The sequence below is a fragment of the Heterodontus francisci genome, chromosome 12, assembly GCF_036365525.1.
Source record: "Heterodontus francisci isolate sHetFra1 chromosome 12, sHetFra1.hap1, whole genome shotgun sequence".
Classification (NCBI taxonomy): domain Eukaryota; kingdom Metazoa; phylum Chordata; class Chondrichthyes; order Heterodontiformes; family Heterodontidae; genus Heterodontus; species Heterodontus francisci.
In genome coordinates this window covers 42,185,928-42,210,535 of record NC_090382.1, presented here as the reverse complement: position 1 = coordinate 42,210,535, position 24,608 = coordinate 42,185,928, and the positions used below count along the sequence as shown (strand labels likewise).

At 44.7% G+C, this 24,608-nt stretch overlaps 1 long non-coding RNA gene across 1 annotated transcript in view; it reads right to left on the bottom strand.

Moving 5' to 3' along the window:
* The window catches only part of LOC137375833 (uncharacterized), a 28,964-nt gene that overhangs the window by 837 nt on the left and 3,519 nt on the right, over positions 1–24,608 (bottom strand). The window contains exon 2 of the long non-coding RNA XR_010976072.1: positions 74–210. This is a non-coding gene — a long non-coding RNA (uncharacterized lncRNA). The remainder of the gene's footprint in view (positions 1–73; positions 211–24,608) is intronic.

Genomic DNA, 24,608 nt, shown 5'->3' with positions numbered 1-24,608 from the left:
CTGCATGAATTCACAAACTTTCCTTTGGTGTGCACAGATGGCTGCAAGAGTGGAGATGACACTTCATCCTTACGTCTTGTGGATCCTGCCTCGTCTTCTGCGATTGCCCTGCCTCCCTCCTCTCCAGCGATTTCTTGCACCTCTTCCTCAGCCAGTATCAGCACCTCCACCTGTTTTAGAACACTCAAGCTGGTTGCATCTTCGTTTATCCTGCAGGAGACAGTGCAGATTTAATGACATGTCAAAAGATGCATCACACCCATTGTATACATGCATCAACATCACTCATTCCGGAATGGCTTTCGCATGGTACATCCCCCAAGCACATAAACAATGCCAGTCATAATCTTTGTGCACAAACATCTTGTGTACGGCAACAAGGCTGCTCACGCATTCCTCTGCATGCCTCGTCTATCCACTGTCTTAAAGTCATGGAGCCAGGGATGAAAATAATGCAGCAGCTTCACCAAGACCACTTACCCTCGCCGATCTGAGTAAATCATTGATAAGTTTCCGACACTGAACCCAGGTTCTGCGCGTCACCCCACCATTCAGAATCTCCTCTGCTACTTCAATCCACGCCACCTTAGTCAGGCAGGAGGTTCTTCTGATTCCACCTGCCGGGTAGAGGACCTCCCGCCTTTCCCTGACGGCCTGGAGGAGAACCTGCAGGGAGGCATCACTGAACCATGGGGCGGGACGCTGCCTGCTGACTGACATTTGCTTTGATTTTGTTGCAGGGGGAAAATAATGGGGAGTTGGGTCTGGGTTTGACAAATTAAGGAAGAAAAAGCATTTACAAATAAGTTAAAGGTTTAATTTTGGTAACTCTGAAGAGACTTACATAACACAAAGGCTGCTGCTCCTGGAGGCTGGAAGCACAGAATGCTTTATAACCGTGATGATCATGGTGCTTGACCCAGTGACGGCAGATTCCACCAATGGAAGGCCATCCTCACTGCATGATCTCATGTGTCTCCCATGCCCATTGCCGCACCGTGCATTTAAATCTAGAATTGCATGGGATATGTGAAAAATGGCAGAAGAAGTTACGCCAACTTCCCGTTTGCCATTGGGAACACCGCGGGACTCATAAAATCCCGGCCAGGGAGTGGACCAATATGGGGAACTATCAGGGTGGGGAGCCTGCAGAGACTGGGAGTCATGAGCTTATAAAGGTGTGATCAGTGACAATAAGGTAATCAAGGCCAAAGCACAGTCAGCAGGATGTGTCGGGTGGAGTGGCATGGGGTGGGGCGGTGGAGGTGGTGGTGATGGGACATGTGGTTGCTGGGGCAGGTCTAAAAACATATCTTGGCAGCCATACCATGAGCCAGTGGAGTGTTAGTGTGATATAGGCAGTGGTGGCATGTCCTTTACTTCAAAATAAATGTTATATTTAAAAAGAATAGAAAGGCAGACTAGAGGATCTAGACAAAGTGCAGACCAGAAGGACTAAGTTGGAATCAATATATTAATTGGAGGAGAGGCAGAAGCGTAAAAGGCAGAAAGGCCCTAGAAAGCAGGAAAAATTACATTCAACATTTTTTAAAACTGTAAAAGAAAGAGAAAAATTAAAATCTACTTGAAGAGAAAGATAGCTGGTGGATGGATTCTGTCAATATTTCCAAAATCTGGGATACTGGAGCTTGGAAGCTTTTTTGTTGGAGTGTGCAACTGCAGCTGTGCCTGCATGACAGGTAGCTTTATAATGGGAAGTCCTATCGCAATGCCACCTAACAGTATTATGCAACGGTGATGCCCAAATAAGGAGCTTGTAACACTGATCCAAGCAATAGGAATAATAGGGGAGCCGGTGGCGTAGTGGTAATGTCACTGGACTAGTAATCTAGAGGCCAGGCTAATGCTCTGGGGGCATGGGTTCACCACAGCAGATGGTGAAATTAGAATTCAATTAATAAAAAAAGCTAGTCTAATGGTGACCATGAAATCATTGTCAATTGTTGTAAAAACCCATCTGGTTCACTAATGTCCTTTAGGGAAGGAAATCTGCTGTCCTTACCTAGTCTGGCCCACATGTGACTCCAGACCCACAGCAATGTGGTTGACTTTTAAATGCCCTCTGAAATGGCTTAGCAAGCCACTCAGTTCAAGGGCAATTAGGGATGGGCAATAAATACTGGCCTTGCCAGCAATACCTGCATCCCACAAAAGGAATAAAAAAAAGGAAACTTACATTTTGGCTGCAGTGGTACTATAGTAACAACAATTCATGTTTGAAGTACCAGCCTACCCATGAGTAATGCCATAGTGATCTTTACTAAAATAAGTTTTGATGATATCACACCTAAGGTATTCATCTCACATTTTCTTTCAGATTCTGACCAACCTGGTTTGCATTTGAGCAACATTTGTTTTTAATTTTTGTTGTTCATATTTGTTGCTCCAATTTCAAATTAGTTTTTAAGTGTCACTTGTAGCTATGGTGAAATTAATGGTGACAAGAAATGTTCCTCTACATGTTGACATCTTTGTTACAATAGAAATGGCAATTAATTGCATTTTGTGCGATGGTGCCTGAAAGAGGTTTGCCACAATTCCATGTGAAGAAGCTGTGGTTGAATTGTTCAGGATGAAGAGTTCAGAATGTATTGGGACTGTGGAGGTTGGAGAAAAAGGCAGAGCTAACAGAGCTGACCATTAGAGTGCCTGGAATAATGCTGCAGTACCCAATTATATCAATGTGCTTACGTACTTATAATTATACTCTTCTCTTCATAGAACATGTGGACCAGGTGCACTCAAAGACAAGACGCTATGTCAATAAGTAAGCACAATATGAAGCACTGAGCACTGGGGTAAAGGTACTGGGAATTGATGAAGGCCATGTGGTATAGGGTACAGGCTCATATGCTGTGCCCATTTTGAGCTGTATGAGGACAAAAACCTTTGCATGCTTTGAAATGGAAGCTGGTAGAGCAACAGTATGGTATTCAGTAGTTACTTGTTTCCTTGTATGTAGACATTGATTGGAAGGTGGTCTTGGTAGTATGGAGTAATCGAACATCAGGACATACGTTGCTATCTCCCACCAAGGATGTTATGGAGAATTGGTGCTCTTTTATTAAGCATATGACAACATTAGTAGTATCTGCAGTGCAAACTTCAAACCTACATACTATGGACACATATCATTTACCTCTTATGGATTCTGCAAAGACTTAGAAATCCAGACTCCAAGGCTTGTATGAGAACAAAAACCTTAGCATGCTTGAAATGGAAGCTGGTAGGGCAACAGTATGGTATTCAGCAGTTACTTGTTTCCTTGTACGTAGAAAATGAGTTCAGGCAACAATAAAAGAGCAATTCCAAAGACTGGTTCATTCCAAAATATTTTAAATGTTCCTATAGATGAGATGCTCTCCAGAAGTGACATGTGTATGTAAGCACAGAAACAGTCAATTGGCAATTTAGCGACAGTTCAATTCTTTTACTTAACCCAGTAGTCGGCACTGCCTCTGAAATCAGTGAACCAACAGGAACGCCTAGTACTGAGGGAGGTCCGCTAACAGAGATAGAGGGAGTTATTTTGCCCAAAGGGTGAAAACAGATACTAAATGGGTGCTGCAATAATCAGAAATGGCTGTTTGAAAGTGTGGATTTAGTATGCAAATTTTTGAGCTAATTGAAGATTATCATGACTTAAAAGTGCCTGCAGTTGCTGAAATGGACAACTGCAGGTTTATCACTTAAGGACTGATTCGACACAATTTTTGTGGAGTTCTACATGTAGCCTGCACTCATCCACTTCCACTGAAGTTGTGGTGTGTGCTGGCTGGGAGAGAAGCCAATGTGGAAGGATGACTCAAGGACCTGGAGAGAAGGTGCCCAGGTTCTCTGATGTAGCATCAGAGGTTCTGGTGGAGGAGGTAGAGAGGAGGAGGGATGTTCTCTACCTGCAGGAGGGCAGGAGACCACTGAGGAAACTGATGTGACACATGTGGGAGGAGATTGCTTAGAAGGTGACAGCCAGGTGCCCTGGCCCAAGTACATGGCTTCAGAAATTTAATGATTTGACATGAGTATTTAAAGGAAGATCCCATCTCATAACACACTTCTCAATAAATGCAACACCACCACTAGCATCACAACCTCAGCACACTTCATCCACTATCTAACAACACACTGACACTCACACACCTACACTATTGTATCTTTCACAGATATTACTCACACCTTAGATGCATCTCACAGGTCTTGAACCATATAAACCATCTCACACACACACACAAATACATCTGTCAATACACTAATTCACAATCACCACTCTTTTTCTTCCAGGACAAGATAGCACGCAACAGGCAGCAGCAGGACCTGACTGAGGGTGGTCAACCATGTCTGCATGAAATCACTGTACTTGAGGATGCAGTGCAGGCCATGATCACGAGGGGAGTGGGAGATGCCGCAGCTAGACACAAAGCAGGGGACATATCACCTAGAATTTCCTTATAGATGCACAACTATTCCTGATCCCGAATCACCCAAAGTCATCCTCAATCTCAAATTCTACATAGTCTCATCACATACATTCTTCTATAATGACTATATGCACTTCACCCAAACCCTTCCAGCTTTATCATCATTGGCTCCCAAGAGCAAGATTCAACTCACATCCCCAGAGCAAATTCAAGATGAGCAACAGCCATCTGGGCCAGCCTCCCACAATCTACCCTCTGTCAACTTGAGGTCATCCAAAACTCTGCTGCCCGTGTCCTAATTCCATCAAGTGCTGCCTTGATGTTAAGGGCAGTCACTCTGGAATTCAGCTCTTTTATCCATGTTTGGGCCAAGGCTGTAATGAAGTCTGGAGCTAAGTGGTCTTGGCGGAACCCCAAACTGGGCATCAGTGAACGGGTGAGAACAGAAAGTGCTGGAAATACTCAGTTTTGATTGATGGGATAGAAGGACTGTCCTATGAGAGATTGAGTAGTATGAGGAAAGATTGAGCAGAGAGGGGCCATTATTCTTTGGCATATTAAAGAATGAGAGGTGAACTCATTGAAATGTATATAATTCTTAGGGACTCAAGAGGGTAGCTGTTGAGAGGCTGTTTCCTTGATTGGAAAGTCTAGAACTAGGGATTATAGTCTCAGGATAAGGGGTCAGCCATTTAGGACTGAGATGCAGAGAAATTTCTTCACTCAGAGGGTTGTGAATCTTTGGAATTCTCTACCTCAGAGGGCTGTGGATGCTCAGTTGTTGAGTATATTCAAGACAGAGATTGATAGATCTTTGGAATCAAGGGATATGGGGATAGGGCAGGTAAACAGAGCTGATGTAGAAGATCAGCCATCATCTTATAGAATGGCGGGGCAGGCTCAAGGGGCCGTCTGGCCTACACCTGTTCCTATTCCTCATATTCTAAGATAAAAGTAACAGCATCTAGCTCTAGTATCAGAATCCTAGAAAGTTTAAGGCATAGAAAGAGGTCCATCATGTCTGTGCTGGCTGAAAAACAATCCACCTATTCTAATCCCACCTTCTAGCATTTGGTCCATAGCCCTACAGATTACGGCACTTGAGGTGCATATCCAGACTCCTTTTGAGTGAGTTGAGGATTTCTGCCTCAACTCCCCTATCAGGCAGTGAGTTCCAGACCATCACCACCCTCTAGGTGAGAAAGGCTTTCCTCATCTCCCCTCTAATTTTTCTACCAATCACTTTAAATCTATGACCCCTCGTCACTGACCTCTCTGCTAAGGTGACTAGACCCTTCACCTCCACTCTATCCAAGCCCCTGAAAATTTTGTACATTTCAATCAGATCGCCCCTCGGCCTTCTCTGTTCCAAGGAGAACAATCCCAGCCTATCCAATCTTTCCTCATAGCTGCATTTTTCCATTCCTGGCAACATCCTCGTAAATCTCCTCTGTACCCTTTTTAGTGCAATTACATCATTTCTGTAATGAGGTGACCAGAACTGCACACAGTATTCAAGTTGTGACCTAACCAATATGTTATACAGTTCCAGCATAACATCCCAGCTCTTGTATTCTATACCTCGGCTAATAAAAGAAAGGATTCCCTATGCCATCTTAATCACCTTATCGACCTGTTCTGCTACCTTCAGGAATCTGTGGACATTCACTCCAAGGTCCCTTAGTTCCTCTACACTTCTCAGTATTTTCCCATTAATCATGTATTTCTTTTGCCTTGTTTGACCTCCCAAATGCATCACCTCACACTACGCCAAGTTGAATTCCATTTGCCACTTTTCTGCCCATCTGACCAGACCATCAATATCTTCCTGCAGCCTACAGCTGTCCTCCTTGCTATCTACCACACGGCCAATCTTTGTATCGTCCGCAAATGTCTTGACCATGCCCCCTACATTTACATCCAAATAGTTAATATACACCACAAGAAGCAGGGGACCCAGTACTGAGCCATGTGGAACACCACTGGAAACAGCCCTCCAGTTGCAAAAACACCTGTCAACAATTACCATTTGTTTCCTGCCACTGAGCCAATTTTGCATCCACCTTGCTGCATTTCCCTGGATCCCATGGGATTTTATTTTTTTAACCAGTCTGCCTTGTGGGACCTTGTCAAAAGCCTTGCTAAAAATCCATGTAGACCACATCAACCGCACTACCCTCATCTATCTTCCTTGTTACTTCTTCAAAAAATTTGATCAAGTTTGTCAAACAAGATGTTCCCTTAACAAATCCATGCTGACTATCTTAGATTGACTTGTGCCTTTCTAAGTGACAGTTTATCCTGTCTCAGAATAGATTCCAATAATTTGCCCACTGCTGAGGTTAGACTGACTGGCCTATAATTATTTGGTCTAGCCTTCGCTCCCTTTTTAAACAGAGGTACAACATTAGCAATTCTCCAATCCTCCGGCACCACACCTATATCCTGTGAGGACTAGAAAATGATGGTCAGACCCTCTGCTATTTCTTCTCTTGCTTCTTTTAACAGCCTACGATACATTTCATTTGGCCCTGATAATTTATCAACTTTCAAGGATGCTAATCCCATTAATACTTCCTCTCTCCCTATGTTTATCACATGCAATACTGTACAATCTTTCTCCTTAACTACAATATCTGCATTGTCCCCCTCTTTTGTGAACACAGACGCAAAGTACTTATTAAGAACTATACAATATCTTCCGCTCCTATACATAGGTTCCCTTTTTGGGCTTTTATGGGCCTTACTCTCTCCTTAGTTATCCTCTTACTCTTAATGTATTGATAAAACATCTTTGGGTTCACCTTGATTTTGCTTGCCAATATTCTTCCATGCCCTCTCTTTGCTTTCCCAATTTCCTTTTTGATCTCACCCCTCCACTTTCTATACTCCTCTCGGCTTTCTGTAGTATTGAGTAGTATTTCCACTATTCCCTGTGTTCACATCTGCTATTCCCATATCAAATTTCAACCACATCAAAAAATATTAGTTTATGCCAAAATACTATGTGTTCAGTCTAAATTCAGGACAATTAAGAAGTTGATCCTTACACTGATAGGTGCATTTTTGTTGGAAATACCACAGTTGTGTATTGTGCTCAGTAACTAACCAGGACCTATCCTTTTATCAAAACAGCTTTCAGAAGAGAGCTGGTTGAAGCAATATGTAGCCAATTTGGGGAATGTAGGGCATACTAGTATTGATACTGGCAATACTGGCAATCTGATCTTACAGAATCTGAAGAGCGTCATATAATTTATGTAATTGCCATTAAAGTAACAGTTGCTTTTCATTCATAACTTTGACATAATTTGACATAAAATATCAGGCAAGTCATTCCATCAATGGAGTACACTGATATACTTGACAAATGAAGACGTAAGTTTCAACTTCTTGTACTTGTGAATGGAATAACTCACACAAGCTGAATCAATAAAAAGCTGATCAATCCAATATTATTAAACTATATGAGATTGAATATTGCTTCATATAATAAGAATTAATCTTTTCTACCCTTAGTAATAGCATATTTTAGAGCTTACTAAGAGGACACTATTTGCCAGTGTTTTGCAAATGCCTTGCTATTCTTAGAGTTTATGTGTGCGGTTCAATTATAATTGCGTATAACACATAATGATCTTCAGATTGCCTGGGAATTGAGCCAAACCAGGCCAGCAATGTCAGCAGTGGCATGCCATCCATTCCTGCCCTTCCCCAAAATCTGTTACTTAGGGATATTTGTAGGTTGCCCCTTCAGCACAGAAAACTCGTTCACTTCTTAAATAATGAAATCCCATAGGACATTCAAAGACTCATTTACCCAAATTGTTTTTTTTTTAGATTAGAGATACAGCACTGAAACAGGCCCTTCGGCCCACCGAGTCTGTGCCGAACATCAACCACCCATTTATACTAACCCTACACTAATCCCATATTCCTACCAGACATCCCCACCTGTCCCTATATATTTCCCTACCACCTACCTATACTAGTGACAATTTATAATGGCCAATTTACCTACCAACCTGCAAGTCTTTTGGCTTGTGGGAGGAAACCGGAGCACCCGGAGGAAACCCACGCAGACACAGGGAGAACTTGCAAACTCCACACCCATTTTATAATGGGTTAAGTGCAAGGCTGGCATTGCCACCTCCGAAAATATAAATTTTGTGCAGCCAGTGGAAGCCACAAAGTCAATTTGCTAGATAAGAAAAGTACAAAGCTAGGAAAACCAGTTTGTTATCACCATGTCTGACTTTACTGAGTCCAGAAAGCTCACTTTGGGCTTTTTGGGAGCCAACAGCACTAGTATGGGTTTTGTGTAATATAAATGTAGATCTAGTTTGCAGTTCATTTTGGCTAGTTGTAGCTCAGCCTTTCTTTTCTAAATTCACATGATGCTAATAGCCTTTGCTATTATTTTTCCTAAGCTGCTTTTACAATGCACCATGGATTCTCAGAAAACTGAGCTAACTCATCCATTCTACTGCATTTAGTTTTGTATTGTGCAGCTTGTATTCTGTAAACTGGCTACACCATGGGATCCAACATTCCACCTTTATGCTGAGCTAGCCATGGCAGTTTAATAGCATGCACATAGTGATGTTATGAGTAGGATTGGTAGCAGCCAAAAAGATCCCCTGAAAAATAACTCTTCCTTGTCGCTAGTCTAAAAAACATTGGTAGGTTCATGCCGATGTGGCTGTTCACAGCAGAAAACTGACACTATTGGAACTAGTGGCTGAAGAACGGTATAAAAGTAGCTCTCGTTAAGTGCATATTATGGTAGTTGAGAAATACCACAATGACATTATTAGTGCTATCTTTGGATTAGCCAGCTTTCTGGTGCTAACAACAATTAAGCAAAGAACTCTACTACTGGAAAATGGGCAATTTCAGTTAAACATTGTAAATGTAAAATACTTTAGGAAAAAAAATATTTTATTACTTCTGTTCCTAAAACTAGAAATGTGGCCAGGATTGTCCAAAACCGAACAAAGTTTGCAGAAAAAAATGGAACTGTTAAATGTATTATTTTATTTTAAACAGATACCAAGATGCCATTCAGTACACATCTTTTAATAAAATACATCAAATATACAAATGTACGAACATACAAATTAGGACCAGGAGTAGGCCATTTGGCCCTCGAGTCTGCTCCGCCATTCAATAAGATCATGGCTGATCTGGTTGTAACCTCGAATCCACTTTACCACCTACCCCCGATAACCTTTCACCCTTTGCTTATCAAGAATCTATCTACCTCTGCCTTAAAAATATTTAAAGACTGTGATTCTACTGCCTTTGAGAAAGAGACTTTCAAAGATTTACGATCCTCTGAGAGAAAACATTTCTCCTCATCTCTGTCTTAAATGGGCGGCCCCTCGTTCTAGATTCTCCCACAAGGGGGAAACATCCTTTCCACGTCCACCCTGTCAAGAGCCTTCAGGATCTTATATGTTTCAATCAGGTCGCCTTTTACTCTCCTAAAATCCAGCGGATACAAGCCTAGCCTGTCCAACCTTTCCTCATAAGACAGCCTGCCCATTCCAGGTATTAGTCTAGTACACCTTCTCTGAACCGCTTCCAACGCATTTATATCCTTCCTTAAACAAGGAGACCAATACTGTAAACAGTACTCCAGATGTAGTCTCACGAATGCCCTGTATAACTGAAGCATAACGTCCCTACTTTTGTATTCAATTCCCCTCGCAATAAACAAAAACATTCTATTAGCTTTCCTAATTAATTGCTAAACCTGCATACTAACCTTTTGCAATTCATGTACTGGGACACACCGATGCCTCTGCGTCTCAGGCTCTGTAACTCTCACCTTTTAGATAATTTGCCTAAGAAATTTAGCAACCATACCTTTGGTCCCTTCATCCAAGTCATTTATATAAATTGTAAAAAGTTGATGCCCCAGCACTGATCACTGTGGCACACCAATTGTTACATCCTGCCAACCAGAAAATGACCAATTTTGCCTACTCTGTGTCCTGTTAGCTAGCCAATATTCGATCCATGCCAATTTTTTTTTTATTCATTCATGGGATGTGGGCGTCGCTGGCCAGGCCAGCATTTATTGCCCGTCCCTAATTGCCCTTGAGAAGGTGGTGGTGAGCTGCCTTCTTGAACAGCTGCAGTCCATGTGGGGTAGGTACACCCACAGTGCTGTTAGGAAGGGAGTTCCAGGATTTTGACCCAGTGACAGTGAAGGAACGGCAGCGATATAGTTTCATGTCAGGATGCTGTGTGACTTGGAGGGGTACTTGCAGGTGGTGGTGTTCCCATGCATTTGCTGCCCTTGTGCTTCTAGTTGGTAGAGGTCACGGGTTTGGAAGGTGCTGTTTAAGGAGCCTTGGTGCGTTGCTGCAGAGCATCTTGTAGATGGTACACACTGCTGCCACTGTGCATCGTTGGTGAAGGGAGTGAATGTTTGTAGATGGGGTGCCAATCAAGCGGACTGCTTTGCCCTGGATGGTGTCGAGCTTCTTGAGTGTTGTTGGAGCTGCACCCATCCAGGCAAGTGGAGAGTATTCCAACACACTCCTAACTTGTGCCTTGTAGATGGTGGATAGGCTTTGGGGAGTCAGGAGGTGAGCTACTCGCCGCAGGATTCCTAGCCTCTGACCTGCTCTTGTAGCCACGGTATTTATATGGCTACTCCAGTTCAGTTTCTGGTCAATGGTAGCCCCTAGGATCTTGATAGTGGGGGATTCAGCAATGGTAATGCCATTGACCTCCAACAATCACAACCATCTTCCTTTGCGCTAGGTATGACTCCAGCCAGCGGAAGGTTTTCCCCGATTCCCATTGACCTCAGTTTTGCTAGGGCTCCTTGATGCCATACTCGGTCAAAGGCTGCCTTGATGTCAAGGGCAGTCACTCTCACCTCACCTCTTGAGTTCAGCTCTTTTGTCCATATTTGAACCAAGGCTGTAATGAGGTCAGGAGCTGAGTGGCCCTGGCGAAACCCAAACTGAGCGTCACTCAGCAGGTTATTGCTAAGCAAGTGCCGCTTGATGGCACTGTTGATGACACCTTCCATCACTTTACTAATGATTGAGAGTAGGCTGATGGGGTGGTAATTGTCCGGGTTGGACTTCTCCTGCTTTATGTGTACAGGGCATACCTGGGCAATTTTCCACATGGCAGGGTAGATGCCAGTGCTGTAGCTGTACTGGAACAGCTTGGCTAGGGGCGCAGCAAGTTCTGGAGCACAGGTCTTCAGTGCTATTGCCGGAATATTGTCAGGGCCCATAGCCTTTGCAGCATCCAGTGCCTTCAGTCGTTTCTTGATATCACACGGAGTGAATCCAATTGGCTGAAGTCTGGCATCTGTGATGCTGGGGACTTCAGGAGGAGGCCGAGATGGATCATCAACTCGGCAATTCTGGCTGAAGATTGTTGCAAATGCTTCAGCCTTATCTTTCGCACTGATGTGCTGGGCTCCCCCATCATTGAGGATGGGGATATTTGTGGAGCCACCTGCTCCAGTTTGTTGTTGAATTGTCCACCACCATTCACGGCTGGATGTGGCAGGACTGCAGAGCTTAGATCTGATCCATTGGTTATGGGATCACTTAGCTCTGTCTATCGCATGCTGCTTACGCAGTTTGGCACTCAGATAATCCTGTGTTGTAGCTTCACCAGTTTGACACCTCATTTTGAGGTATGCCTGGTGCTGCTCCTGGCATGCCCTCCTGCACTCTTCATTGAACCAGGGTTGGTCTCCTGGCTTGATGGTAATGGTAGAGTGGGGGATATGCCAGGCCATGAGGTTACAGATTGTGGTGGAGTACAATTCTGCTGCTGCTGATGGCCCACAGCACCTCATGGATGCCCAGTTTTGCATTGCTAGATATGTTCGAAATCTATCCCATTTAGCACGGTGGTAGTGCCACACAACACAAAGGAGAGTATCCTCAATGTGAAGGCGGGACTTCGTCTCCACAATGACTGTGCGGTGGTCACTGCTACCAATACTGTCATGGACAGATGCATCTGTGGCAGGCAGTTTGGTGAGGACGAGGTCAAGTATGTTTTCCCCTCTTGTTGGTTCCCTCACCACCTGCCGCATACCCAGTCTAGCAGATATAGGATATAGAACATAGAACACAGAACATTACAGCGCAGTACAGGCCCTTCGACCCTCGATGTTGCGCCGACCTGTGAAACCATCTGACCTACACTATTCCATTTTCATCCATATGTCTATCCAATGACCACTTAAATGCCCTTAAAGTTGGCGAGTCTACTACTGTTGCAGGCAGGGCGTTCCACGCCCCTACTACTCTCTGAGTAAAGAAACTACCTCTGACATCTGTCTTATATCTATCACCCCTCAACTTAAAGCTATGTCCCCTCGTGTTTGCCATCACCATCCGAGGAAAAAGACTCTCACTATCCACCCTATCTAACCCTCTGATTATCTTGTATGTCTCTATTAAGTCACCTCTCCTCCTCCTTCTCTCTAACGAAAACAACCTCAAGTCCCTCAGCCTTTCCTCGTAAGACCTTCCCTCCATACCAGGCAACATCCTAGTAAATCTCCTCTGCACCCTTTCCAAAGCTTCCACATCCTTCCTATAATGCGGTGTCCAGAACTGCACGCAATACTCCAGGTGCGGCCGCACCAGAGTTTTGTACAGCTGCAGCATGACCTCGTGGCTCCGAAACTCGATCCCCCTACTAATAAAAGCTAACACACCATATGCCTTCTTAACAGCCCTATTAACCTGGGTGGCAACTTTCAGGGATTTATGTACCTGGACACCAAGATCTCTCTGCTCATCTACACTACCAAGAATCTTCCCATTAGCCCAGTACTCTGCATTCCTGTTACTCCTTCCAAAGTGAATCACCTCACACTTCTCCGCATTAAACTCCATTTGCCATCTCTCAGCCCAGCTCTGCAGCCTATCTATGTCCCTCTGTACCCTACAACATCCTTCGGCACTATCCACAACTCCACCGACCTTCGTGTCATCCGCAAATTTACTAACCCACCCTTCTGCACCCTCATCCAGGTCATTTATAAAAATGACAAACAGCAGTGGCCCCAAAACAGATCCTTGCGGTACACCACTAGTAACTAAACTCCAGGATGAACATTTGCCATCAACCACCACCCTCTGTCTTCTTTCAGCTAGCCAATTTCTGATCCAAAGCACTAAATCACCTTCAATCCCATACTTCCGTATTTTCTGCAATAGCCTACCGTGGGGAACCTTATCAAACGCCTTACTGAAATCCATATACACCACATCCACGGCTTTACCCTCATCCACCTGTTTGGTCACCTTCTCAAAAAACTCAATAAGGTTTGTGAGGCACGACCTACCCATCACAAAACTGTGCTGACTATTGCTAATGTACTTATTCTTTTCAAGATGATTATAAATCCTATCTCTTATAACCTTTTCCAACATTTTACCCACAACCGAAGTAAGGCTCACAGGTCTATAATTACCAGGGCTGTCTCTACTCCCCTTCTTGAACAAGGGGACAAAATTTGCTATCCTCCAGTCTTCCGGCACTATTCCTGTCGACAATGACGACATAAAGATCAAGGACAAAGGCTCTGCAATCTCCTCCCTGGCTTCCCAGAGAATCCTAGGATAAATCCCATCTGGCCCAGGGGACTTATCTATTTTCACACTTTCCAAAATTGCTAACACCTCCTCCTTGTGAACCTCAATCCCATCTAGCCTAGTAGTCTGTATCTCAGTATTCTCCTCGACAACATTTTCTTTCTCTACTGTAAATACTGACGAAAAATATTCATTTAACGCTTCCCCTATCTCCTCTGATTCCACACACAACTTCCCACTACTATCCTTGATTGGCCCTAATCTAACTCTAGTCACTCTTTTATTCCTGATATACCTATAGGGTTAGGGTTTAGGGTTTTCCTTGATCCTATCCGCCAATGACTTCTCGTGTCCTCTCCTCGCTCTTCTAAGCTCTCCCTTTAGATCATTCCTGGCTAGCTTGTATCTCTCAAGCGCCCTAACTGAGCCTTCATGTATCATCCTAACATAAGCCTTCTTCTTCCTCTTGACAAGCGCTTCAACTTCTTTAGTAAACCACGGCTCCCTCGCTCGACAACTTCCTCCCTGCCTGACAGGTACATACTAATCAGGGACATGCAGTAGCTGCTCCTTGAATAAGCTCCACATTTCGATTGTGCCCATCCCCTGCAGTTTCCTTCCCCATCCTACGCATCCTAAATCTTGCCTAATCGCATCATAATTTCCTTTCCCCCAGCTATAATTCTTGCCCTGCGGTATATACCTGTCCCTGTCCATCGCTAAGGTCAACCTAACCGAATTGTGATCACTATCACCAAAGTGCTCACCTACATCTAAATCTAACACCTGGCCGGGTTCATTACCCAGTACCAAATCCAATGGGGCATCGCCACTGGTTGGCCTGTCTACATACTGTGTCAGAAAACCCTCCTGCACACACTGGACAAAAACTGACCCATCTAAAGTACTCGAACTATAGTATTTCCAGTCAATATTTGGAAAGTTAAAGTCCCCCATAACAACTACCCTGTTACTCTCGCTCCTGTCGAGAATCATCTTCGCTATCCTTTCCTCTACATCTCTGGAACTATTCGGAGGTCTCTAGAAAACTCCCAACAGGGTGACCTCTCCTCTCCTGTTTCTAACCTCGGCCCATGCTACCTCAGTAGACGAGTCCTCAAACGTCCTTTCTGCCGCCGTAAAACTCTCTTTGATTAACAATGCCACCCCCCCCCCCTTCCTCTTTTACCGTCTTCTCTGTTCTTACTGAAACATCTAAATCCCGGAACCTGCAACATCCATTCCTGTCCCTGCTCTACCCATGTCTCCGAAATGGCCACAACATCGAGATCCCAGGTACCAACCCATGCTGCAAGCTCACCCACCTTATTCCGGATGCTCCTGGCGTTGAAGTAGACACACCTTAAACCAAGTTCTTGCTTGCCAGTGCCCTCTTGCGTCCTTGTAACCTTATCCCTGACCTCACTACTCTCAACATCCTGTACACTGGAACTACAATTTTGGTTCCCTTCCCCTGCTGAATTAGTTTAAACCCCCCCGAAGAGCACTAGCAAATCTCCCCCCCAGGATATTGGTACCCCTCTGGTTCAGGTGAAGACCATCCTGTTTGTAGAGGTCCCACCTACCGCAGAAAGAGCCCCAATTATCCAGTCCTTTAGGACTCGGCCAGTTCGGTCAGTAGTGGTGCTACCGAGCCACTCTTGGTGATGGACATTGAAGTCCCCCACCCAGAGTACATTCTGTGCCCTTGTCACCCTCAGTGCTTCCTCCAAGTGCTGTTCAACATGAAGGAGTACTGACTCATCAGCTGAGGGAGGGCAGTAGATGGCAATCAGCAGAAGGTTTCCTTGTCCATGTTTGACCTGATGCCATGAGACTTCAAGTTGAGGACTCCCAGGGCAACTCCCTCCCTACTGTATACCACTGTGCCACCACCTCTGCTGGGTCTGTCCTGCCGGTGGGACAGGATGGTGATGGTGATGGCAGTGTCTGGGACATTGTTACTCCGTACACCATGAGCTTTCATTTTCTGCAATAAACTTTATCAAATGCCTTCTGGAAATCTAAGTACAGAACATCCACCAGTTCCCCTTTATCCATAGCACATGTTACATCTTCATAGAACTCCAAAAAATTGGTTAAACATGATTTCCCTTTCACAAAACCATGTTGACTCTGCCTGATTACCTTGAGTTTTTCTAAGTGCCCTGCTATAACGTCTTTAAGAATAACTTCTAAGATTTTCCCTATGATAGATGTTCAGCTAACTGGCCTGCATTTTCCTGTTTTCTGTCTTCCTCCCATTTTGTTGTTTGTGATACTGTGTAAACATGCTGCTTTTGATCAACGAATGCACTATTCATAGATATAATTTGAAAACATAGCAAAAAGTTGTAACACTCGTTATAATGATTTTCTTCATAAGAACCATAGAACCATAGAAAAATTACTGCACAGAAGGAGGCCATTCAGCCCGTCATGTCCACGCCAGCTGCAAAAACTAGCCGCCCAATCTAATACCACTTTCCAGCACCTGGTCCATAGCCTTGCCAGCCACAGCACTTCAGGTGCATGTCAAGGTACCTTTTAAAAGAGTTGAAGGTTTCTGCCTCCACCACCATTCCTGGCAGTAAATTCTAGACACCCACCACCCTCTGGGTGAAAAGGTTTTTCCTTATGTCCGCTCTAATCCTTCTACCAATCACTTTAAATCTGTGCCCCCAGCAATGGACTTTTCTGCTAGGGGAAACAGGTCCTTCCTGTCTATTCTATCTAGGCCCCTCATAATTTTGTACACCTCTATTAAGTCACCCCTCAGCCTCCTCTGGTCCAAGGAAAACAACCCTAGACTAAAGCACTGCAATGTCCTGTTGAGCCTTATATGGGAAATCCATGACCCAAACCCGACACATGTCGTCGGGTCCCGTCGGGTAGCAGGCCTTTACCCATGTACTGATGTAAAGGCCTGCTACCCGATCCGACAGGACCCGATGACGTGTGTTGGGTTCGGGGTCAGTTCGGGTCGCACTTCCAGGCCCGGCATTCGGGCTCGGTCGGGTTTCCTTTGCAGACCTTTACCCTAGCCTATCCAATCTTTCCTCATTGCTGCAACTTTCAAGCCCTGGCAACATTCTTGTAAATCTTCTCTGTGCTCTCTCCAATTATGTCCTTTCTGTATGTGGTGTGGTGACCAGAACTGTACGCAATACTCCAACTGTGGCCTAACCAGTGTTTTATACAGTTCCAGCATTACATCCCTGCTTTTGAATTCTATACCTCAGCCATTAAAAGAAAGCATTCCATATGCCTTCTTCACCACTCTATCTACCTGACCTGCCATCTTTAGGGACCTGTGGACATGCACCCCAAGGTCTCTCGCTTCTTCTACCCCTCTCAATATCCTCCCATTTATTATGTATTCCCTCGCTTTATTTGCCGTTCACAAATGCATTTACCTCACACTTATCTGGATTGAATTCAATTTGCCACTTTTTCACCCACTCAACCAAACCATTGATATCTTTCTGGAGTCTACGACTATCCTCTTCACTATCAACTACATGGCCAACTTTTGTGTCATCTGCAAATTTCCCAATCATGCCTCCCACATTTAAGTCCAAATCACTAATATATATCACAAACAGCAAGGAATCCAGCACTGAGCCCTGTGGAACGTCACTGGAAACAGCTTTCCATTCACAAAAACATCTGTCGCCTACTACCCTTTGTTTCCTGGCCCTGACCCAATTCTGGATCCAACCTGCCACATTGCCCTGTATCATTTTACTGACCAGTCTGCCAAGTGGGACCTTGTCAAATGACTTCCTAAAATCCATGTAGACTACATCCACTGCACTTCCCTCATCAATCCTTCTTGTTACTTCCTCAAAAAACTCAATTAAGTTAGTAAGACATGACCTTCCCTTGACAAATCTATGCTGACTATCCCTGATTAATCCATGCCTTTCTAAGTGGCAGTTTATCCTGTGCCTCAGAATAGATTCTAACAATTTACCCACCACCGAGGTCAGACTGACCAGCCTATAATTATTTGGCCTATCCCTTGCACCCTTTTTAAATAATGTTATAATGTTCACAGACCTCCAATTGTCTGGTACCTCTCCTGTATCTAGTGAGGATTTGAAGATGATCTTCAGCGCATCCGCTATTTCCTCCCTGGCTTCCTTTAACAACCTGAATGCAATCCATCCGGCCCTGGCGATTGATCCACTTTCAAGGATGTCAGACCTCTAGTACTTCCTCTCTCATTATATTTATCTTATCTAATATTTCACACTCCTCTTTAACTACAATATCTTAATCAACCCTCTCCATTGTAAAGACAGAGACAAAAAACCCATTCAGAACCCTGCCCACATCTTCTGCATCCACGCATAAGTTCCCTTGTACATTTCTGATAGGCCCTACCCTTTCCTTAGAAAGAGCAGGGAAGTGGGACTAATTGGATAGTTCTTTCAAAGAGGTGCCATCGGTATAATGGACTGAATGGCCTTCTTCTCTGTTCTATGATTATCTTAAAAAGTGTATTATGTTGCATTAAAAAAGAGGAAACTCAGCCAGGATTCCTGTTTCTATCACCTAATCAATGGCACTAGTTGGAAATTGCATGTGTGAGAACAAGATCAGGCTTGTCTATGGTGCACCCTATTTTTGAATCATCATTGCCAACACTTATTGTCTCGGCTCACTTGGAGAAGTGCGAGTTAGGAGAGGTACAAGATAATGCCTTCAGCATGTACAGCTAGCTGGAGTCATGTCCAAACATAAACAAATATCTTCAGGAGTGGAGGAGGGGAGACAACCAAAAATGCTCTTCCTTGCACTTTTGTTTGTAAAGACCTTAAAGTGGAAGTAAATTATTGATCTGTGGGTGTGGCATCAATCTTGGTCTTATGCATTATCTATTTGCAGATACTTTCCAGCATGAGTCATCAGACGTTGGACCATGCCGTACCACCTATCCTTCGTGGAGCAGTTTCTGTGGGAAAACACCTTTGACCACCGATCCATCAGGCAGTGGTCTGCACGGAATGTCCTCAAGGCCCTACGGGAAAAGGAGACGGTGGATCCTGTCGGATGGTTCCCCGAGCAGACCGCCAAAGTCATTTGGCGGAATGCCTCATCACCAGAACTTTCAAACAAGCACCAAGATGTAGCTTGGCTGGTGGTGAGAAGAGCCCTCCCCGTCAGATCCTTCCTGCACACCCGAAGTCGCACACCCGAAGTCTCACCCCCTCCGCGCAATGCCCCCGCGGTGGCTGTGGTGGGGAAGAGACGGTTGCCCAACTCCTCCTGGAAAGTGTCTTTGCAAAGCAGGTGTGGAAAGAGATGCAGTGGTTTTTGTCGAGGTTCATCCCAAGCAGCTCTGTAACACAGGAGTCTGTGCTCTACAGGCTGTTCCCAGGGACGCACACCAAGACAAACATCAACTGCTGCTGGAGGACTATCAATTCGGTGAAAGACGCCCTTTGGTCTGCCCGAAACTTGCTGGTCTTCCAGCACAAAGAGTTGTCCACTACCGAATGTTGCAGACTGGCACATTCCAAGGTCCAGGACTACGTGCTGAGGGACGCACTAAAGCTTGGGGCAGACGCAGCAAAGGCTCAATGGGGAAAGACCACAGTGTAAGGTCCCCCCACCAAGCTGAACTGAGGGGCTGGATCCATGGGAAACCCCTCGAACTGTATCGGGAAAATTTTCATTTGCTGTAAAATGTAAAAATGTAATTGGCATGACAAATGTGAAATGGAAGGGTTGTGAGGCAACTCATGATTGTAATGAAGCAAACGGACCTCCTTTGCACTGTTTGTATTTTTTGACTTGGTGCTGTTTGAAACTGGTAATGTAATTTTCACAGATTTTTATGAATAAAGTATATTTTGGAAATAAATAAAAAAATCAGTGGGGAAACTGATTGCTTTTCCTTCACTCTAGTCCAGGTAGGTTGCGGCTCTGACTGAGATCAACGATCACAGCATTGACTCAACAAACTATTTCATTGCATGAGAAACACTTGGGAATCTTTCTTGGAGAATAATAAGGCTCTAAATAAAAGCAAATACTTGTTTTTTAAGGCATTTCTGATTTGAATGGCTCAGGCTCACAGCAGATGGGGCATTTACCCACCAAGCAAGGGGAAACTCACACTGCATTTTATGATTTGGGAATCTAAGGTACACTTAGTTTAGTTTTAGTTTTAGTTTAGAGATACAGCACTGAACTTACAATAGTGACATATTTCTGAGTATCTGGTAAAATTAAAATTGTAATAATTGTGGGCTACTGCATATTAAGCAGTGAAGTATACTAGCTTTAATGTTCAATCAAACAATCATGCAATTCATAGCAGCTCTAGAACTGGATATCAGCTTTATAACTGGTTATCACAGACTTGTGGATCTCTTAAAAATGTATTCATATTGTCTGGCTCCTCCAAACACCCGATATAAATATATTTAATTGAAAACTAGTGTAACTAACTAAGGACCATTTATGGATACAGTATACATATTTTCTGTCTTTATAAGAGAAAAATATTGTTACACTAGGTAATGAGAAACAGGGTCCATTAACAATAGGAAATGAGAAGTACGTTTGGCAATTTTGTCCGCAATGGAAAATCACTTCCTTTCCTCTTTTATAGGTTCCACTTTAGTTCACTGAATAAGAAAGTAGGTTTCTGTCAATGAGACCTGTACAGCTTCCAGGCCATGAGCAAGACTGGTAGTCTGAGAGACCTGGCTAATGACTTTTTTTTCCATTTCCTCCCTTGCAAGGAAACAGATGGCTTAATTTGACACTTATCATGGTGACCTGGTCAAGACCCAAAGCATATTTGTGCAGGAATTTATGGGCACAAGTCTTAATTGTAATATGGTGTGTGGTGCAATATGGTGTTTTTTTTTATTTGTTCATGGATGTGGATATCACTAGCAAGGCCAGCATTTGGTTGGGGGGTGGGTGGGTGTGAGGGGCATGGGATGGGGGAAACAGCATGGGAGGGGGAAGGCATAGGAATGGGGGGGGATTGCATGGGAGGTCTGAAATGAAGGATGGGATGACATGGGATGAATGGAATGGGGGATGGGGATGGCTTCTTTTTATTTGTTCATGGGATATGAGCATCACTGGCAAGGCCAGCATATGTTACCCATCCTGAATGGTCATTGAGAAGGCGGTGGTGAGCCGCCTTCTTGAACTGCTGCAGTCCGTGTGGTGCAGGTACACCTGCAGTGATGTTAGGAAGGGAGTTCCAGGTGTTTGACCCAACGACAGTGAAGGAATGGTGATATAGTTCCAAGTCAGGATGATGCGTGACTTGGAGGGAAACTTGCAGATGGTGATGTTCCCAGGCACCTGCTGCCCTTGTCCTTCTAGATGGTAGAGGTTGCGGATTTGCTGTCGAAGGAGCCTTGGCAAGTTGCCGCAGTGCATCTTGTAGATATTACACACTGCTGCCACTATGTGGTGGTAGTAGAGGGACTGAATGTTTAAGGTGCTGGATGGGGTGTCGATCAAGTTGGCTGCTTTGTCCTGGATGGTGTCAAACTTCTTGAATGTTGTTGGAGCTGCACTCATCCAGGCAAGTGGAAAGTATTCCATCACACTCCCGACTTGTGCCTTGTAGATGGTGGACACTTAAGGGCATCAGGAGGAACATAGGAGCAGGAGTAGGCCATTCAACCCATTGAGCCTGTTCCGCCATTCAACATGATCATGGCTGACCATCCACTTCAATGCCTTTTTCCCACACTATCCCCATATCCCTTTATGTCATTGTTATTTAGAAATCTGTCAATCTCTGCTTTAAACATACTCAATGACTGAGCTTCCACAGTCCTCTGGGGTAGAGAATACCAAAGATTCACAACCCTCTGAGTAAAAAGGTTTTTCCTCATCTCTGTCCTAAGTGGCTTCCCGCTTATTTTGAAATTCTGTTCCCTGGTTCTAGGCTCCCCAACCAGGGAAAACATCTTAGCTGCATTTACCCTGTCTATCCCTTTAAGTATTATGTAGGTTTCAATGAGATCACTTCTCATTCTTTGAAACGTTAGAGAATACAGGCCCGGTTTCCCCAATCTCTCTTCATAGGACAGGCCCGCCAACCCGGGAACCAGTCTGGTGAGTTACTCATTGTAGAATTCCCAGACTCTGACCTGCTCTTAGAGTCATAGAGTTATACAGCACAGAAACAGGCCCTTTGGCCCATCGTGTCCATGCCGGCCATCAAGCACCTAACTATTCTAATCCCATTTTCCAGTACTTGGCCCATAGCCTTGTATGCTATGGCGTTTCAAGTGCTTAAATGTTGTGAGGGTTCCTGCCTCTACCACCTCTTCAGGCAGTGCGTTCCAGATTCCAACCACCCTCTGGGTGAAAAATTTATTCCTCAAATCCCCTCTAAACCTCCTGCCCCTTCCCTCAAATCTACGCCCCCCCTGGCTCTTGACCCCTCCGCTAAGGGAAAAAGATTCTTCCTATCTAACCTATCAATGCCCCTCATAATTTTGTACATTTTATATTTTTTGTATTGATGTTGATAGTGGGGGATTCAGTGATGGTACTGGCATTGAACATTAAGATATGGTTAGAATCTCTCTTGTTTGACATGGTCATTGCCTGGGTACTTATGGGGCGTGAATGTTACTTGCCATTTATCAGCCCAAGCCTGGATGTTGTCAAGGTCTTGCTACATCTCTACATGGGCTGCTTCATTATTTGACGAGTCGTGAATGGTGGCGAACATGGTTCAACCTTCAGCGAACATCCCCACTTCTGACCTTATGATGGAGGGAAGGTCATTGATGAAACAGCTGAAGATGGTTGGGCCTAGGACACTATCTTGAGGAACTCCTGTGGTGATGAGATGAATGACCTCCAACAACCACAACCATCTTCCTTTGTGCTAGGTATGACTCCAACCAGTGGAGAGTTTTCCCCCCGATTCTCAGTGACTCCAGTTTTGCTAGGGTTCCTTGATGCCATACTCAGTCAAATGCTGCCTTGATGCCAAGGGCAGTCACTCTCACCTCACCTCCTGTATTCAGTTCTTTTGTCCATGTTTGGATCAAGGCTCTGATAAGCTCTGAAGCTGAGTGGCCCTGGCGGAACCCAAACTTAGAGTAATTGAGGAGGTTATTGCTGAGTGAGTGCCGCTTGATAGCACTGTCGACAACACGGTCCATCACTTCACGATGAGAGTCGACTGATGGAGCAGTAATTGGCTGGATTGGGTTTCTCCTGCTTTTTGTGGACAGGATATACCTGGGCAATTTTCCACATTGCCGGGTCGATGCTAGTGTTGTAACTGCACTGGAACAGCTTGGCTAGTGGAGCGGCTAGTTCAGTCCTATTGCCAGAATGTTGTCAGGGCCCATAGCCTTTGCTGTATCCAGTGCTTTCAGCCGTTTCTTGATATCATATGCAGTGAATTGAATTGGCTGAAGACTGGCATCTGTGATGCTGGGGACCTCAGGATGAGGCTGAAATGGATCATCCACTCAGCACATCTGGTTGAAGATGGCTTCAAATGCTTCAGCCTTGTCTTTTGCACTGATGTGCTGGGCTCCCCTATCATTGAGGATGGGGATGTTTGTGGAGCCTTCTCCTCCGGTTAGTTGTTTACTTGTCCACCACCATTTACGACTGGATGTGGCAGGACTGCAGAGCTTTAATCTGATTCTTTGGATGTGGGATTGCTTAGCTCTGTCTATTGCATGCTGCTTCCACTATTTAGCATGCATGTAGTCCTGTGTTGTAGCTTCACCAGGCTGGCACCTCATTTTTAGGTATGCCTGGTGCTGTTCCTGGCATGCTGTCCTGAACTCTTCATTGAACTAGGGTTGATCTATTGACTTGATAATAATGGTAGAGTGAAGGACATGCTGGACCATGAGATTACAGATTGTGGTTGAATATAATTCTGCTGCTGCTGATGGTCCACAGTGCCTCATGGATGCTCAGTTTTGAGCTGCTAGATCTGTTCTGAATCTATCCCGTTTAACGCGGTGGTAGTGCCACACAACACGATGGACAGTATCCTCTCTGTGAAGCTGGGGCTTTGTCTCCACAAGGACTGTGTGGTGGTCACTCCTACCAATACTGTCATGGACAGATGCAGGTAGGTTGGTGAGGGTGAGTTCAGGCAGGTTTTTCCCTCTTGTTGGATCCCTGACCACCTGCTGCAGGCCCTGTCTGGCAGCTATGTCCTTTAGGACTCAGCCAGCTGGGTCAGTAGTGGTGCTAACGAGCCACTCTTGGTAATGGGCATTGAAGTTCCCTACCCTAAGTGATTCTTCCAAGTGGTGTTCAACATGGAGGAGTATTGATTCATCAGTTGAGGAAGGGCGGTAGGTGGTAATCAGCAGGAGGTTTCCTTGCCATGTTTGACCTGACGACATAGACTTCATGTGGTTTGGAGTCAATGTTGAGGACTCCCAGGGCAACTCCCTCCTGACTGTACACCATTTTGCTGCCATCTCTGGTGGGTCTGTCCTGCCGGTGGGACAGGACATACCCAGGGATGCTGATGGAGGTGTCTGGGACATTGACTTTTAGGTATGATTCAGTGAGTATCACTGTGTCAGGCTGT